Source organism: Canis aureus, chromosome 8 (assembly GCF_053574225.1).
Source record: "Canis aureus isolate CA01 chromosome 8, VMU_Caureus_v.1.0, whole genome shotgun sequence".
Classification (NCBI taxonomy): domain Eukaryota; kingdom Metazoa; phylum Chordata; class Mammalia; order Carnivora; family Canidae; genus Canis; species Canis aureus.
The window spans coordinates 23,005,198-23,024,487 of NC_135618.1; the positions used below are offsets into that span (position 1 = coordinate 23,005,198).

Genomic DNA, 19,290 nt, shown 5'->3' on the forward strand with positions numbered 1-19,290 from the left:
TGGCCAGGCTGGGACACACTGTGGACTCAACTCCTCTCTGTTTCTACTTCTATCTGGGCAACCCCCGGCTGAGATGGAAGTCCAGTAAGTCTGGAACAGGAAGAAAGTCGCAGGAGGGCAGCACTGTAGGAGGGAGGGAAGGAGGGAAGGAGGGATGCTGCCTTGGGGTGAGTGGGGTACTCTGGGGCGATCCCAAGCCCAGGCCCCAGATCCTCTGCTCCACCAGCAGGAAGCTACGGAAGTTCGGCTTCAAGGCCCCTTGCTTGCATTTCCAAAACCCTGGGCTTCAATTTCATATTTGTAATTTTATTTTTTTCTTAAAGAAGGCATCTTGAAACTACAAAGGCCTCAGGGAGCCCCAAACCCAAGCCAACCCTAGCTACCAGCCGGTTTGGAGCCGCTGTCCTCCTGTGATTACCTGCCAGGACTGCTCTGCACCGGCCCACGGGCCTTCCTAATTACCACTTCCCTGCCTCGCTGGCCTCCACTGGTCCCTATGTTTCCTGAACACACCGGCGGAGGCCAGGGCATCAGTCTTTGCCCCGGCTGCTCCCCGTGCCTAGAATGCTCCTCTCCCGACGCTCACCTGCTGTCATCGCAAGTGGGACCTTCCCGCGAGCCTGCCCTCACTCCCCGCCCATCCTGCTCGTGTCCACACCATCTATCACCTGCTAACACACCTCACAGGCTAGTTATTGATTGCTTCTTGTCTGTCCCCTCCCCGCCCATGCAAGTTCCACGAAGAAAGGGAAATTCAAATTCTGTTTCGTTCACTACCGTCTTCCTAGCATCTAATGTAGAGCGTATATTAGCCATTTGCTTAATATTTGTCTCATAAATGCATGAAGTTGCAGGACCTGAGGCAGGGGCCCTGGCTGCTGCTGTCTGAGGACAACTCTGACCCATGAGCTACCCAAGTGAGAGAAAAGAAAATTCTTTCTCAGGGGTGATTGGGCTTCTCAGGCTGGGCCGGGCCCCAGAGTGAGGCCGCGGGCGCCGGTGCATCCTGGCCCTGCCCGTCCGCGTCAGGCTGCATCCTTTGGGCCCTGGCCAGTGCTGCCACCCGAGAAGCACCCAGAAACGCTGAGCCTGTGATAGGAGTGGGGCTGGAGCCTACTGTCTGTGTCATTGGTGTCGGGGACTATGGGACTTCTCACGTATGTGTCCAATCCTAGAAAACCGTAGCCAATTACTAATACGGCCAAGAGTAGAGATGTTTAGTCAGAGTTTGGGCTAATTTCCTGCCTTTGCACATCTGGCAGACAGACACCGGCTGGCCCGGCCTGGGGACGCGGTCGTGCAACTCCCTGCCATGAGGCCCTTGTGTCATTTTATCCCCCTGGGGATACATCTCTGAGTGGGGTTCGTCCTGGCGCCAGGAAGAGGGCGTGTGTCTATGAGCTGCAGGGTGTGGGTGACACCAAGATGTCCACGGGCACCCCCTTCCTGGAGCCAGTGATCCACAGTCAGCCGGTCTGGACGCCCCCCACCCCAACCCGCCCCGGCAGACAATGCCGATGACATCATGGCAATTCTGGGCTTTATCTTGTCATTTAGGGTCGCCAAAGCTCTTCGTCACTCGTCTTTCATTTTCTGGTCATCCAAACCTGCAAGGAAGACAGATCAGGAAATATCATCCCATTTTCCACAGGAAGAATGTGAGGCTGGAAGGCTAAAGGATGCACAGGGTCACAGAGACAGCACGAGTCAAGGCCAGACTGGCTTCTGCAGTCTCAGCCACACCCTGTCCCGTGTGCTCAGTGACACAGGCCCTTGGCACCCCAGATTTAACACTAGCCGCATCAACCATTTCCTAGAAACCTCCAAGCCCCCGGTGACATCCCGGCACCAGGGCTGGATTAGAGTCCTCCCGAGGTGAGGCTGGCAGCAGAGAGACCCTGGCCCCAGTGCCCATGGCACACTTGGCTTGCTATGCGTAGGTGACACTGCTATTACCATCCAACCGATAGGGAAACCGAGGCCGAGAGTTTCATTCAATGCTTCGAATCTTACCACAGTTGGTGGAGCCGACTCAAATTTTGAGTCTCCGTGTTAACAGCCCAAGTTCTGAAACCCTGAACCGTACTGCTCCCCTCTCCCTGCCCCATGCGAATGCAATTGTGCAGCCTGCGTGGACTCTTACACGTGTCCGAACCCACCTGCCTCTTAATTCATCCCCTGGCGCTCCATCCCCTTTCTCTGCTCCCATTCTCTTTCTCCCCCTTATCTCAGGGCCTCCTTCTCTTACCTTCTCTCTCTTGGGATGACCTGGAAACTCAAAATTCTTCCCTTTAAATCATGCGAACAGTCCATGTTGTGCAACAAGTGGTTTTGGGCGACTGGTGCTGAGCTCTGTACTAGATGCCGGGGAAGTGGCAGTGAATAAAACGTACGAGAACCCCTGACTTCATGACATGCTCATGCTAGCCAAGAAACAAACACAAACAAATGTCCAAGGTAAAGTCAGAAGGGATAAGGCTGTGAGGAAAACAGGGCTAGGGGAGGTGGGATGGAGGAGGGATGGGGGCTACTCTTTGAGTTGTAGGATCAAGGAAGTCCTCCCTGAAGAAAAGGCGCCTGGGCAGAGACCAGAGTCCAGTGAGGAGGGAGTCCTGCCCCTGTCCCACAGCAGAATGTCCCAGTGACAGGAGTGAGCTGGACATTTTCACCAGGTTTAGCAAAAATGATAATATAAAGAAGTAAAAGAAAAATTGAGCACCTATTAAATTTAAATTTCAGATAAACAAGTAATTTGAGACATAGTTAGACTTAAAAAATAATTCATTGTGTACCTGAAATTTAAATTTAACTGAGAATCCTGTATTTTTTTCTGGCAACCTAGACACATGTGGTTAAGGAGCAGCAAGACCAACGTGGCCAAGGTGGGGGGGACAAGAAGATTGGGTGACACAAGGACGGGGGAACTTGCAGAGGGAAGGGCTACTGACATCTCAGAAGCCATCTAGAATTGCTTCCAGTTCTCCCAGCGGAATTTTCTCTGGGCCGTCCAAGAAAGAAACATGTCCCATGAGTTGTGAACGAGGACACACCACTGGAGGAATTCATCTAGTCTGGGTCATAAAGACGGTTGTGTCTGCGACATCTCTTCTCCAAACAAGGTGAAGCTCTAGGAAATCCCCTGGCATTGACTTGAACTTGGGTCTTTTATCCAGGAAAGGAGCTGGATCCCGAGCAGTCGGACTGATGGAGCCGTTGTGGGATGTGAACTTCGAGCCCAGGGACTAAGCTGTAGAAGGTGGAGGGGTTGGGGGTGTGGGGGCATCTCCTCTCATGGTGGGGCAAGGTGGGTGGTAGAGCCAGAGATCAGCAAGGACTTTGGGCTCCAGGATTCCTGGAGACTGTGACCAGCTGGGGAGGCAGTGGGATCAAGCATCTGCCATTGGCTGTGGTGGTTTATTTGGGTTTCTAAGCTGGAGGGAAACCATGGTGACTGATCTGAGCTGTAAGCACTAAGGTTGAAATAGAAATCACCCTCTGAGATGAAAATGTAAACAATCCACAGAGTCTCCTCCTGGCTGACTCTGGGATCTAGAGAAAAGCAAGAAAAACCAGAGGAGACATTTTAGGGAAACTTTCCACTATAACCCCAAACACCTACTTCATGGGTCACCTCAAGGATTAAATGAGGAAATGTGTGGGAAGCGCTGTGCCTGGTGCATAGGACATATATGTTCAATGTACCTTCTCCATTCTACCCTCCCCTTCCCAAGTCTTGGCACCTGGATGGACCTTGAGTGCCTCAGGGAAATAAAAAAGAAGCAATAATGTCAGATCCTGGGCAGCCTGAAGCTCAGCGCTGCAACCGGACCTCCTCCCTTTCTGTAAGTAGAGACCCCGTGGGATTCAAGTGCCGGCGCCCAGCAGCTGGCCAATGCGTGTTCCTGAGTGTGTTGCATGGAAGTAAGTGGCCTCACCCCCAAGGTTCTCCTGGAGTTTGATTTCTCACACTCAAACCAACAGAGAAAAGGAAGTTAGGGGAGCCTGAGTGGGGCTTCAGAGAATTAGGAACAAGCTCTTCCCTGCCCATCCCTGTCCCCGGCTGTTGCCTCATAGCCTACTGAAACGCGGGCCAGGGAAGCAGCCAGCGCCCAGTACAGCAGCTGCCTTATAAGGACATTCGCCAGGCCTGCCAGGTGTGTCATCCCTGGGCCCGCAAGGAGACCAGTGACGTCCCCTGTGAGTCAAGGCTGGGTGGGTGAAGTGGCCCCAGAAAGCCTCATGGGTGGCAAGTGAGAGTTTTCCCTCCCTCCTTCCATGTTTCCATATGTTTTAGATTATTATCTCATTTACCTTTGCAACTGGAGAAACAGAGAAAGGATTTTTTGATTACAAGAAGTACTCATAAGCTATTGCTTCAGGAACAAAAGAAAGACTCACTGCTGGGTTTTTGTTGTTGTTGTTTTTTGGCAAGAGTGTGGGGGGAGAGGACATGAAGAACATGTAGTTCTGTGGAGAGATCCCCTTGAGAATGAACACAGGGCAGCCCCTGCAAGGCAAAGCGATATCCCGATATCCGTAGTGAGGGAGAGCCAGCCTCAACCTGGGGGGGCGGGGGCTGCAGGAACCCCCGCTTCCTCCTGTTGCCTCCCAACAAAGACAAGCCAGGGATGGTCGGGGAGCCCTGGGGAGACAGTGGGCCTTCTGAATTATATGTAGGCAGAGGAAGAGGTTGTGGGCCTGCCCAGAGGTGGCGTGGAGTTGTACTTAAGACAGAAGGTTTTGAAATCATACAGATCTGGGTGTGAATCCTGACTGTGCTGCTTTCACTGGGTGAACCTGAGCAAGTTAATTAGTCTTTGTAAGTCTTGACTGCCCCCTGTGTGAAATAGTTGTTCATTTAACAAATACCTACGTAGCACTTTCCAATGCTTTCCTTGCATCAACTCATCGAATTTTCATAACCAACCTAGAAAGCAGACTCTACCCTTCTCCCCCTTTTATAGGTGAGGAAAGTGACTTGCCCACGGTCACGCAGCTGGTCATTGGCACAACCAAAATTCAACCCCAGATTTGACCACCACCAGGGCCCGTGCCCCTAAGTGCTAAGCTTTGCTGCTGAGAGTTTATAATTGTGCACCCTTCACCTGCTAGGAGGATTAAGTGGCCCAGGGCGCTAAAAGCTCTTACCATCATGCCCAGTGCGTGGTTAATGTTCAATGAACATGACCTGTCATTACCCATTATCTAAGGGGTGAAAGATTACCTAGAAGCAGATCCTGAGAAAAAGGTGCTAGTGCAAGTGATTAGAAAGGTCAGCCCTTGGAAGAAACTGGTGCGAGAGTGGGGGAAGCAAGCAGGGAGCTGGAGAGAGCCAAGGCTGCGAGATTTCAGAAGTGTCCCAAGGGCGTGACTTGTGAGCTTGTCTCTATTGAGGTGGTGCTGAGTGTTCCACTCACTAAGTCTGAGTCCCCGGCTAATGGGTACCCCGAGGAAATGGAAACAGCAAGGCCCTTCTGGGCTCCGGGCTTGTAGGCAAAACCATCTAATCATCGGCCCACAGCCTTCCAAAGGGAGTTGCAGGTATGGGACTATTCGAAGAAACACATCAGAAGGCAGGTGCCCCCACCAATGCAGCTGAGCCCGAGGCTGGATTGAATTTCACCATCTCCCCCGTCTCGTCTCCCACTCCCGGATTCCCCTCACTCTCTGCCTGCACTTGTGCTGGTCTGGATGCCCTGCTTGCTGAGGTGACATAGCCTTTTAACCCTGGAGGGTCTGGACCCCCGGTTACCAAGCCCTTATCAGGTGTGGTTGCTATCTTGCCCATCTACAACGAGAGCTGGGCACCGAGACATACCCCACAGGACCCCCTGAGTTCCAAACCTGTTCCTCCCCATCCCCACGATGCAGCAGCAGTCCTACCTCCTCATGACGATCAGAGGCAATCACTCTGCCTTGTTGGGTATATGCATTGTCCCCATTTCTGCCACCATGGCAACTCTATTCACAGACCCATGATGTCAGCACTGGGGTGATTGAGAGCAGGCCGCTCGATATCTAAGTGTCAAATCATCCTGTTTCCCTGGTTGTTGAGTCTGATTCTATAGTAGATTCTCTGCTGGGCACTCAGGTATAACAATTTCTACCCCCTCTGTATACTCTTCTGTATGACCTCAACCCTGATCTTCTGGTCTTGCTCCTTCCAGGGCCTGACCGGGCAGCCAAACCACTTACCATAGCTCAGGACTCACACTATAGTCGTACCTAAAGCCATTTGTCTCTCTTCACAAACTGGATGACAAGGTACTCTTCTCCTGTGTCACCTCACCCCTGATCTTCTGGCCTTGTTCCTTCCAGGGCCCTGACCAGGCAGCCAAACCACTTACCACCTTCTCTTTGCAGAGTTCCCTGATTGGAGCTGTGACACTAATGCAGTCTAGTCTCGGCTCACGCCAGGGTATCTAGTGAAGCCCTTCATGAACTGGCCTGGATTTTCTGTTTCTCGTCTGCCAAGAGGCACCAATGCAGTAGGAAAAGGTGATATATGAGTCTGGTCAAATTAATCAGTTGGCTCCCTCATACCCTCTGGACCTGCTCCCTCATACCCTCTGGACCTGCTCAGGCCCAGTCCTGGATGTGCCATGATCACTGTAAGATAGATAAGGCTGGACCACCCCAACCTCATGTCGGCCTATGATACACAGCTCTAGATGCAAAGCTATTTGGTGACTTCTGGCAAGATGTTCAGTCTCTCCCCTTGTTCAGAAGCCTACCAACACTTGCCTTTCAGAAAGTTCAGACTTTTTTGCTGCAGACAGCATGCCCCTGCTCCAGAACTCAGAGATCCACACTGCAACTGTCCAAATACAACTTGCCAGATACTCATGGTACTCCTATTTGTCACAGACACCTCCTGCCCAGGAGATTTTTTCCAGTTTATGGAGCCCAGGTGGCAAGGCTACGTGTGCCACAACCTGGACAAGAGCCCTCTCTCATTCTGGGACCAAGTCAAAATTGCCAGCTGTTTGAGTCCTCGGATAAATGGGATGGAGCTGCATTCCCAGCCCTAGTGGGACTTTGAGAGTTGAGGGCATCAGCCTGTTCTGAACACTAATATCTTGGAAATGGATGGCACTGTCTCATGTAATGTTAGAATGAGCAACAGAGCTGGCTGGCACAGAACCCTAGGGAAAATCAGGAGGGGGAGAGGGAGTGTGGGAGACTAAGAATCCTGGGACAGATGCCACTCTCTACAGGCTCTGAGTTGTCACGGTGGTGAGTCAAAACCAATTTAAGACTCACTCTTCAGCTCACTTAGTGAACCAAACTCAACACTTTCCAGTATGGCCACTCAGTTTGCTATGCCAGTCTAAACTTGGGAGCGTAGGGAATCCAGTACTTCTGCTTCCCATGCCATGGCCCCAACCCAGGCAAATTGTGTTTCTGCGCACTCCAGTTCCTTATGGTCAGAGCAACCAGCCTCCATGTGTGTGGTGTCCCTGCCCCTGGGTTCACTCTGTGACTTTTGCACAATCCCAAATAGCCCTCTACTTCCCCTCGCTCTGTTTCTTCATCCTTTGCACAGCCCCAAGGAAGCATATTATGTGGAGGAAAAGAAAACACACCCTTTAAGTATTCACGCTTTCTTTGAAATGAGGCATGTCTGCCAGCTGCCCAAGGTTTCTGGCTGGGGGTCGGGCAGGTTAGGCTTGTCCGATGACTGGTCCACCAGGCAAGTGTGTTTGGCCCTCGCCTAACAGAGAAGTTATTTTCGGCAAACGTTAAGGGGGATTTACTCTCATCCAGGATGATCCATTTTCCCACTATTTCAGTTGCCTTCCCAGAGCCCTTCTACTCTGGTCCAAATCACACTCGGGGAAATTAACTGTTCACTGTCGTTATCATCAGTTGTGTCCCCAGTTATATTAGAGGCTACCTGAGGAGGCCAGAGGCCATGATGTTACTTCTCTTGGAGCCCCCGAGTGCCCGGGCCTGGGTTGCATCCTGGGAGGCCCTTGGTGAAGTGAAGTGAATCCAGGAATGCAGCACCCTGGGACCCGCACGCCTCCTCCTTACAAACAGGCCTCCTCCCACTCCCCACCCCCCCAGTAGCATGTCCAATCACCCAGCCCACTGATGGCAGAACTAGGATCATTGCACAAGGAAGTGAGGAGACACAGAACAGTGACTGGCCAAGGGCATGGCCTTTGCCAGACCCCATGTGAACTTGAGCAAGCTACCATGCCTCTGTTTCCTTTTCTATAAGACAGATGGCTAGGAGGCCACGGCTCAGGGCTGATTAGAAGAACAAGTAGGCGGATGGATGGAAAGTTCATGGCACAAGGCCTGGAGTGGAATGAGTGCTCAAGGAACATTTATCAAGAGGAGAAATTTAACTTCAAAAGAAAACCATAGAAACTCAATGAAGTATTTGGCACTTCTAAGCATGTAGCACAGTTTTGTGAAATAGCTTGACATTTCCAATTTAACTCTACCCAGAATGCAGTCGGGAATGGGGTCTTTGGGCTCCCTGAGCACAAGACAGTTCCCCTCTGAGAGAAGGACCCACCCAGCTCTGAACCTTGTCTGGGCTACACTGACACTGAAATGTGCCTCGACCACACAGTGACCTGCACACAGCTGGCGGCCAGGAATGGAGACGTGCAGTTATGCAACCAGAGGCAGGATGGAGAAGTGGGCTCCACCACGTTGCGAAGGAAGGGCAGCAAAGTTCACAAGAGCAAAGCTTTTCCCTGTTGACAAACGCTGTCCTGCCGTGACCTTGCTTGGTGCAGGTTGGTGGGAGGTGAGGGGTCTCGGCGCCCGGAGCCCTTCCCACACCCACACCTGGCCTGGGCTGTGTCCCCTCAGCTTCTCTGTTGAGTTCTTCATTATGTTTATGCCACCTCCATGCATTCTCGTCCTCATCCTCCTGCCCGTCATGGTGAGCTTCTCCTGTTTCCAGAACCTCAGCAACAGGCGCATCCTTATTCTCTTCCATCGTCGTTGGTGTTTTTATCATATAGGCACCATGCACCTGTCTGTTCGTTTGTTGGGTGCTTTACGGTATGATTCCATTAACCCAGAGTTCGAGGGCTCGCCCCTGGCAGGATCTGCTCGGGGCTTGTATCTGGGTGGCATGCTGTGGGCAGCGGCCTAGCTGACGCTTCACATCAGAAGCACTTCACATGTATGAACTCCTATTTTACCTTCCAAACAACTTTAGCAGCTTGCATTCGATCATCATCCTCATGTCACAGCTGCAGAAAGCAGTGCGGAGAGGCAAAGTGGGCCGCCCAAGGATCCCCAGCAGGCAAGGAGCGGAGCCAAGATGTGAGAGAGCAGCTCCTGCCTCCAGCACCCACGTTCATACCACGGCAGCGCGCTGCCTTGGCGAAACAAAACAAAACACACACACAGAACGTGGAAAATGATCGTTCCAGGAGGCAGCGTAGTAACTTAGTGGTTACCTTTAGGGGTAGTTACTAGGTACTAGACAAGGGATAGAAATCGGAAAGGGATGGGGGCGGCGAGGGGTCCTAGGGTTCCGGCAGTGGTCCACTCACGACCTGGGTGGTGGTCACACGGGAGATTGTTTGGCAGTTGGTTGAACTACAGGGGTCCCTCATGCAATGCCTATTATGGAGGAGTAGAGCGTGAGGGCACCAAGCCTTGTGACTGCGCCTACATTATTTAGGGGTTGACTTCTCAGCCTCCTCCGTTCCATAGTGCTGTGGGGTCCTCTGCTGCGTGCTGTGGAGACTCCGCACCACGAAGCCTTCGGAGGGGAAATTACCTCCTGAGCCCTAAAGGAGCCAGAGTGCCTGAAAGGGCTCATGTTGTCTAAGTAACTGCCATCCTGGGCTCCCTAATCCCTGGGTCCAGGCCCTGAAAGTAGGGGCAAGGGCTTCTTCTAAACTTCCACAGGGGATCTGAGAGGTCCCTCGGAATTCTTCCAGAAAAATCTACCAGGAAGCCCAGGGCCATGCCAGTCTGGGAGGAAAGGGCAGGGCCTCCAGTCCTCCATGCTCTCATCTTGTCTGACCTGTGACCTCCCAGTGCCTTGAACCTCACCTCCACACCATCTGAGGCCCAGACAGGGACAGCAAACTCAGATCTCTGCCTCCTCAGAGCCCTCTGACTGGTGACAAAAAGCCATCGTCCACTTCTGCCCAGAATGCAGTTCTACCTTTTTCATGGGATTTTCAAGTGGTAAAGCACGGGACTCAAGTCTGCAGTGGGTGGAATCCTACCACGTTACTGTGTTCTTTTCATTGCTCCTCACTCCTTGTGGGGGGCCCCCACGGTGTCATACCTCCTGGGAGGAATGACTCGTGGCTTTGGGGAGAGTCTGTCTCTACCGCGCTTCAGGGTTCTGGCACTGGCATGCTGATGATGACTCCAGAATTCCCCTTCCCTCCCCGAAACAGCCCTTAAAGTCCAGCTTGCCTCCCAGCTCCCCCTCATGGTTCCATCCCTGTAAACTCAGTAGTCAGCAGAGTCCTGTCTCCTCCCCACCCCCTCACTCCCCAGCCAGCTCAGCCTCTCCCAGGACACTCACTCCCACATCAGCATCCCGCAGGCCTCCCTGCTGACCGTCTAACACTCCCCATCTTTCTAATACTCACTAAACACTAACATCTCCAGAGCATCTATGACACGGCGGACACAATGTCATTATCTCATTGAATTCCCATTAAATATAGCTCCTGGCACATGAGAGGGGTTTCATAAGTATTTCTGGACTGGATGCATCCTCACAACAATCTTTCGTGGGAGATTTTATTAATCTCTCATTGCATAGATGAGAAAAGTTAGGCTCAGGGATATTAAATAACCAGCCCAAGTTTAGACACAAGTTAAACACAGTGACAAGTTTAGAGCTGGGATTCCAAAGCAGATCTATTTCTAGAACTTATGTGTTCACCCCATTGGTTTATTGCAATTTATTGGTTCACTCAAAAAATATTAATCCAGTATCTACTATGTGCCAGGAACTATTCTAGGTACAGGGGATACAGCAGAAAATAAAATAGACAAAACCTCTGACTTCTAGAGCTTACATTCTAATGAGGGAGACAGGCAATAACTGTGATAAACATTTATCATATGAGATTAACAGGGGTAAGAGCTAATGAAAAATAAAGAAGGGAAGGAAAGAGTAGGGGTATCATTTTAGATGGGGTGAGCAGGAAATCTTTACAGAGAAGGGGATAGGTGAATAAAGACCCAAAAGTAGTGAGGGAGACAAGTCCTCAGAAATGCAAAAGAGCAGTAACACGTGCAAAGGCCCTGAGGCAGGAGGGTTCTGGGTGAGTTCTGGCAACACTGAGGAGGTCAATGTGGTTACAGCAGAGTCACTGAGGGAAAGAGGACTGGGAGCTCGGAGACTAGCAGGGCCAGTTCACACTGGGCCTTACGACATGGTACAGAGTGATATGACCACCGAGTGCCATGGAACTCACTGGAGGTTGTGAACAGAGGCATGCCATGTTCTGATGTGGCTTTTAATAGGATTAAGAAGATTACTCTCGCTATTGGTGGAGACTTGAGAAAAAGCAAGACAAACTCATCAGCAAGGAGACCAGCTAGAAGGCTGTGGCAAAAATCCAGATAAGAGTTACAGTGGCTTGGATTGGGCTGGTAGCAGTGGAGCTGGTAGGAGCTGGTAGATTCGGGATATGGTTTTAAGATGGTGCCAACAGGATTCCAGACCCCTCTACCCAGCCGCAAGTCCCCTGGCACCTCAGACACATCATGCCTGAAACTGAACTCATTTTCCTCCCCCAGGAAATTTTCATCCCTCCCGTACTCTTATCTGTGTTTATCCTACTCCCATCTAGATAGTTGCCCAAGCCAGATACCTGCACATCGCCCTGATTCTTCTCTCACGTTCACCTCCCACACCCAGTCGGCCACTTGTCCTGTCCAGTCTACTCTCTCCTTCTTCGTCCCAGCCTCCTCTGCCTTCACGCAGAACCACATCCCTCTGGCCTGGACTCTGTCAAGTTTCCATCCTCCCATGCGGTCTCAGCCAACTCCACACCGTACCAGATGGATCTTTATGGGAAGCAGACCACATCCATTTAAAACTCTCCAAACACTCTGTGTTGCCTGTTGAATAAAGTCCCAATCCACTGGGCCAAAGCTGTCTAAAGGAAATATAATGCAGGCCAGTTATGTAGCTTGGAATTTTCTAGTAGCCACGGCCTTAAAAGTAAAAAGGAACAGATGGCATTCATGATAAATATGTAAATCATGCAATGCATTTAAAATACTATTTTAACATGTAATCAGCATACAAAATATTAATGAGGTATTTTCTATTCTTTTTTCATGAAGTCTTTGAAATCCAGTATGTAGTATATACGCACATCTCACCGCGGACCAGCCGCATGTCAAGGGCTCAGTGGCAATGAGCGGGCACCACGTTGGGAGATGCGGCTCTAGCTGGACAGCTGAAGCCCCTTTCTTCCTGGCTTTTCCTACCTGCCCTGCAGTCTCATCGCTGCCTGCCTTCCACCCCCCCACAACTTGATCCCCATGCCGGCAGAGCTCGATTCCTTGGAGTGCCCGGGGCATGGCACACCTGACTCCTGCCCTTGCGTGGAAGCTCAGCAGTGCTTGCGCGGGCTCCACAGATCTGCCCTGCACATCTTTCCCACTCCTCATTCGGGGTCGCCCCATTGGGGCCTGACGTTCTCCACGGTGGGAGCACCCACACCATGGAATCAAGGTTCTGGGGAGGGCTGGAGAACCGTTGGTTAAACAGGCAGCGGCACATCACTGCACCCAACACTCCCCTTACAGTGGTCCTTGCTCAACCCTGGTTCAGCCGTAACTTCTCCTCGTTCCTGGTCTGTGTCTGTGTGCACCCCTTCTAGACTTCCAGTTCAGGAAAATAGAGCCTACTTTTCTGCACGCAGTTCTTGGTGTATGATAGAATTCCTCCCTCCTCCTTTGGTTTCTGGTTCCCTGAACATCCTATCGTAATAGCTAGTGTACAGAAGAAGCCATAAAGAGAAAAAAATTAAAATATAAGCTTAGAAATGAGACCTTTCTGGGTTCGAATCGCACCTCCTCTACTCACTGGTGGTATGGGCTCAGGCAACATGCCTAACCCTAATGAACATTGGTTTACCTTCCTGAAAACAGGTTGGAAAACATACTCAACCACCAGATTAGTGAGATGATGAAATCACATAACTTGTTTAGTCCAGGGAGTAACATACACCAAAAACCCATAAAGCTTTGGATATTATTTCACCCTTCAGGATTTATTTATCATCTGTATAAAGTAGTTGCTGAAAACCTTTTTGTTAGAGTGAATGCTGAAGGAGATTTCAGAAGTTCTTCAATCCCCATTCACAGGGTGTATGAGTCAGAATTCCAGCTGGAGACAGGTGGCACACACACTCAGAGGGCTGACTAAGGAGACTTTATTGAAGGACAGTTTACAAAGGTCTGAGCAGGCTTATGCCTATTGCCGCCTCCAGGACTGACGGTGTGACGAAGAGGGCATCTCCCAGTGAGAACTGTGGCTGCAGGAAAGGTCACACAGTGGGAGCTGCATGTAGCCTTCTCTAAATGGATCTAGCAGCCTTCAAACCATTGTGGAGGAGGTTGGATGGATAACCCACCTCACTTTCCTTCAGTTCTTCTGGAGGACTTCCCACCACTGCTTCCTCTTAACCAAGCCCAACTGCAAGCCCAAGGGCCAGGAGCCTTTGGCAGCCTCTTGGACAATGAATCTGATGGAGAAGGTGTCAGATGGGCTGGAGGCCCAAAAGGAGACTTGAGAACAGAGTCTTCGAGTGGCTCTGAACCACATCAACCTACAGGTGTCCAGGCTTGCTAACACACCAGAGATGATAATCATCCATATCGGGCAGAATTTCCTTGATTCGGGCCTTGAAGGATAACATCAGATAACAAGCATTTATATGGGCTGAGTTTGATTATTTTATCTACGAGTCTGTTCTCTCAAACATAAGAAAGCTGATTTCATCCCATAACCCTTCCACTTTGTTGGCATCCATTCATTCTTAGATGTGGGAAGTTCTTTCCAACAACCGACTTAAAAGATTCCCACAACAACAGAAATACTTTGTATCTTAACTTAGCTGGATGGTACTGGAGGAGAAATAGCAGTCATGGGAACAGAGAGTAGAGGCATTCTCTTCAGGGATATGAGCACAGCCTCATCAGAGCAGCTATGAGCAAATGAAACAGAAAAGAAAATTCAGTGTGTGGAGCAGGAGAAGAACTGGTATATATGTAATCTTCATTAAGCCACTTCTGTAGTATTTTTACCTATATCATCACCAAGGTTCTTTTAATTTTTTTCCTATGGTCCTCTTCTTTAGCCTTCTAATCAGCCTCTAAAAATAACCTAACAAATATCCTACTGATTCTAGAACTGTTAAAATGCTGGATTGATCATTTTTCCTGTTGGTGTATTCCTGGAAAAAATTTATGTTTTTCTTGGGAAAACCTGGAAGGAGGCTGTAATAATTTCCTGGCTTTATTCTGAAACCTATTTGTCTCTTACTCTGGTAAGGATGGTTAGGACCAGGAGATCAGTTTCACTTTCCTATCTATTCTAAAGTATGCTGTTCTGAGTCTTCTGTCCCGCACTAACAATTTCTAGAAGTACTGGCTAGAGCCCATTCCACAAAAAAGAGGTGGGGAAGAGGAAAGGCAGGCAGCAAGGGATCTAGATCTAAGCAATATTTTGATTGGTCGAGTAGAGTGTAAGTCCCCGGGAGGGCAGGGACCACCCACGTCCCTGGTGTCTAGCCTGGCACCTGGTACAAAGCAAGTGCCCATTAAGAATGACTCAGTGAAAAAAAAAAAAAAAAAGAATGACTCAGTGAATAAATGCACAGTGCATGCTAAACACTTTCAGGTAGGTGATAGTGGAGATCTGATTTTTCACACGGGAAAATGGAAAGCCCAATGACATTTATGTCAGCAGTGTTGCAGGCCTCAACCCCAGGATTATGGCTTCTAGAGCAGTGCACCCACTACTTCCCATCCAAGGTGTTGCCTCCTTCATGAAACCACTTTGCTTTGCCTTGGCTATCCCCTGCCCAAAGTTCAGCTTTTCAGTAATGAGCCTGGACTATAGGAGCTGGCATGATCAAGAGTTCCTCTTCCCAGAGTTAATTATGCTATGTGTGCTGCTGTCTCTCTCTTGTTGACCTTGCCCCATGGATCTTCTCCCTCCTGATCTTAAAATCTGCAGCCATTTGGGGGCAATTCGGAGCATGTCCCAGAGACTGCTCTTGGAGTAAACTATTGTTGAGATATTAGAAACTTCGGCTGCCCCAGAGCCACCACCTACCAGCAGTGGTCTCTGTGACCCGGTGTCTTGGCAGTTCCTGGGGCATCCCTGGTCTGAGCGGAAGCCTGGTTAGTTTCCGGCTGCCCTAGGGTACCAAGTCAAGCTGTTACCTGCTTCCAAACAGTTTCCCTTTCCTCCCTCCAACTTGTCACCATGGGCTCCTAGACACCCCTGGCCTAAACGCCCTAGTGAAATGGTGAGGACAGTGCCTTGTCTGAGTTGCCCTCCACCCCACAACCCCCAAGATCAGCGCTTCACTGTCCAGGCTTTCTCCCTCCCGGCAGCCAGACTGACCAGCTCTGGGACCTCTGCTGCCTCTGCCTGTTCTGGTTCCCTTCTCTGCGATAGAGGCAGCCCGGGGGCTGGCAAAGCTGAGAGGCATGCCTTCATCTTTCTGCAGGTCCTTCTCCCCCATTTATAGGTGCCACTTTCACAAAGCCTTGACTCCTGTGTGTTGGCCTTGGGACGGTGCCACATTTAAGCACAGGACAATAGCCAAAATGTAATTTAAAAGGAATTTCATCTCTGCTTGTCCCTTCCACAAGTCATCACGGACAGGAGACATAGAGAGGGACTCTGAAACATAATGAATATTCTTTTCTGTCTCATTTGCTCATAGCTGCTCTGATGGGCTGTGCTCATATCGCTGAAGAGAACTCCTCTGCTCCCTGTCCCCATGACTGCTCTTTCTCCTCCAGCCCCATTCTCCTCCTTCCTTACGGTTTTATTGCACAGCTTACCTTGGCTTTCCTCCCAGCAGTAAGGAATCTTACTTCTTTGGAAGTGAGGAGTGGGGAGTGCTCAGGGGTACAGCAATTAAAGAGCTCTCTTTAGAGTACAGCGTTGGGGGAGGGGTAGCAAACAGAAGTATCGGACCTATAGCCTAGACATTTTCCAGAATAGGCATAGCCTCATGATTTCGTTATTAGATACCAACATTAGAAGCACATTTCTAATTGATCCTTATGACGTGTAAGGTGCCCCCATCAAATGTTACCATCCCAGCTGGTAACTACCCCTGCAAGCCTCTGTAAAGCAACACCTCTGTGCTCAAGTGCAGATCAGGAACTGGGCTGAGATGAGTTCTAGTTGAACAACTTTATCTGGTAGAGGCAGGGAAGACTGAGACTACATCATGGCTCTACCTGGTGTGCAAGAGCCTATTTACCCATTCTTTCACTTGTTCACTCATTCATTCATTCATTCATTCATTCATTCAACTGACCAACCAAGATTTTCTGTGCAGGCATTATTAGTCTAGCTCTCTACTAGATATGGTAGAGGCAGAGATGCATAAACCTCAGCCTTCACCTCCAAAGAGCTCACTTTATGTTGGAGAGACACATATGTGACCTCATCAGCTGTAACACAGCTGGGTGGTGTTACAGCAGACACAGAAATGGGAGACCGCGGGGCCACTGGAACAGAGTAACTATGTCTGACATGGGTCAGGATATCTCAGTCTAGGAAGGCTTCCCAGAGGCAATATTTGTGCCAGGTCAAAAAAGAAAAGCAGAAATGTTTCAGATGAAGAATGGAGCACAGGCATTTTGAGCAGAAGGCACAGAATGTGGCGCCGTGGTGGCATGAAAGGGGATGCTACCTTGGGGAAGAATGAAAAGCTCAGAAGGCATGTGGCACAGTAGTAAGAGAGGATACTGGGAAATACATGAGGGCCAGAATGCAAAGGACCTTGGCCATTTAAATATTTTGGAAGAATATAGAAAAAAGTTTAAATTTAGCATACTCCCCATCATTAATTAAAAGTTACAAAAGTAAGATATGAGGGGAATTTCCTCTCTGCCCATCCAAAATAACCTCACTGAGGAAACCTCTGCCAAGACTAGAAATTGTTCCTTCTTTTTCCAAAATTTAAACAGGGATTTTTAAATAAATATTTAAATCACATTAAAAAAAAAAAAACTAAAGTATTCTAGAAGTAATTATCTGCAATTTTTTTTTCCAGTTAGTAACAGATATTTTTACAGGTCAATTTATACAGAACTATCTTGTTATTTTAAACAGGCAATGAGGAACTCACAAGGACTCTAAATTTGAAGGTGAGTGAATCAGATCTCTTTTATGTGGAGGCTGGACGAGAGAGAAAAGACCAGGGAGTCAACTCTGGAAGGTAAGGGTAAGAATTCCATTGGAAAGGCCACAAGAATGAGATTTAAGAGCAATTTCTAGGTTAAAATCAGCAGTATTCAGGGACCAGTGATAGACATGCCAAGCAGAGTATCTGGTGAAGGTTCATTTTGTTGTGCATAATAGAAGCTACTCAGAGTAGCTACAGAAGAAACATTTGGAAGGAAAGATGGAAGAGTGGAACTACAATGTGGCCTGAGGATGTTTGAAATCAGAACTAGAAATCTCTCAGGAGTCAAGATCACTGACTACTCTTTCTAGAGCCTTGGTCTTTCATTCCAACCTCTCTCTGAAGGCCCACCTCGTTGTCCTCTGTCTGCTTTGTGTACTGTGGCTCCTTTAGCTGTACTAGGAGGCTCTACAGAGCAGGCTCCAGTATAGATAGATCGTGTGTGTGTGTGTGTGTGTGTGTGTGTGTGTGTGTGTTCAAAATTCCCTGGGCAATTTCAACATAGAGCAAAGGTGAGAAACCTCTAGTTGGCATGTGTTCACTGTCTTGAGACACCATTCCCAAGTTCCCAGGAGAGGATGTGATTGGTCCAGACGGGTCAGGGTCAGGGGTTGCTCTGGTCCAGTCAGCTGCATGCATCGCGGAGCACCATGCAGAACAAACTCGGTGGTAGCCCGGCCTCGAGGACATGGTAGTGGAAGGGGAGGGAGGGAGTGGCCTGAGACAACAGGATTTTGTGGTTCCACACAGCACAGGCAAATCAGGTTTTGTGTTTACCTCTTGCTCTGTCCCCTAGAGACACAGCCCTGGCCTGAGTGAAAAAAATGAGTACTCTGTGTCACTGGCAGCGGTCCCATCACACCCCTCCCTGCCTAAAAGGGCAAAGGGAGCTACTGAGTCCCTGGGCGTCCGTCGCAGGCCTGCCGGGTCCCTCCAGCACAGGGAGCCAGCACCCCCTGAAGCTGCCCCAGTCTCCAGCCACTTAAGGAAGTGGGGATGGCAAAAAGCACGCCTCCTGGGAAGTAGAAGCAGAGGCAAACAGCTGTAAAATGATACTTCATTGGAGTCAGCTTCTTGTTTGTCAGAATGAGTAAGTGGGAGTGAATTATGCCTTCATAGTTCCATCCCGGTTTGGGGGAGGAAGAGGACCGAGAAAGAACTGACCAGAGGAATCTGATTCCTCCAGGAGGAGGCCACTTAATGTGTCTTCCCCTATATTTACCTGCGGTTGTTAGGCTTCTCCTCCCACTCACCTCAGCCACTCTCCTTAAATGGAGAATTCCTCACATAGGGCTTCCACCAGAGGAAGGGAAGTTTGGTGACATTTGAAGGGACTTAGCCCAACCACAAGAGATTTCCGTTTCCTGTTCCTCCAACTCAAAGTCATATTATTCTGGGGAGAACGGCGGCCTTAATATAGCTGCAAACCTCAAGAACAGCCCAGTGGTGGGTTTGAAGCCAGCAACCTCTTTGTGTTTCTGTTTTGCTAGGATCTTATCTTCCCTTTTAATATCCTACCACCCTTTCAACACTCTTTCCACGCTTTGCCCACTCCGTAATTTATGGATGTGTTTTTGAATGATTTTCTTCAGTTTTGTTTTCACACCTCTGGAAAAGATAAGGGAGTTCGTTGTTACGCCAAGACAGAAAATTTACTTCAGACTCAAAAGACCTTATGGCAAGTTCCAGATCTGCCACTTACTGGTTTTGTAAACCTCAGGCAAATGACTTGGTTTTCCTCCCCCATTCTCCTATGGCTGTGTTTATATTTCTGTTATTCTGTGTATCACATCTCTGTATCCTAGGAGATTTTAAACTTCTTAAAGCTAAGCTTTTATCTGACAACCACAATGCCTAGCATAGTGCCTGGCACATAGCAGATATC

At 49.5% G+C, this 19,290-nt stretch overlaps 1 long non-coding RNA gene across 1 annotated transcript in view; it reads right to left on the reverse strand.

The window, feature by feature from the left end:
* Positions 1-1,523: 1,523 nt before the first annotated feature.
* Positions 1,524-19,290, reverse strand: part of LOC144318492 (uncharacterized) — a 53,601-nt gene continuing 35,834 nt past the window's right edge. Inside the window, exons 3-5 of the long non-coding RNA XR_013384429.1 lie at positions 4,312-4,507; positions 2,249-2,423; positions 1,524-1,607 (exon numbers count right to left, since the gene is read on the reverse strand). This is a non-coding gene — a long non-coding RNA (uncharacterized LOC144318492). The remainder of the gene's footprint in view (positions 1,608-2,248; positions 2,424-4,311; positions 4,508-19,290) is intronic.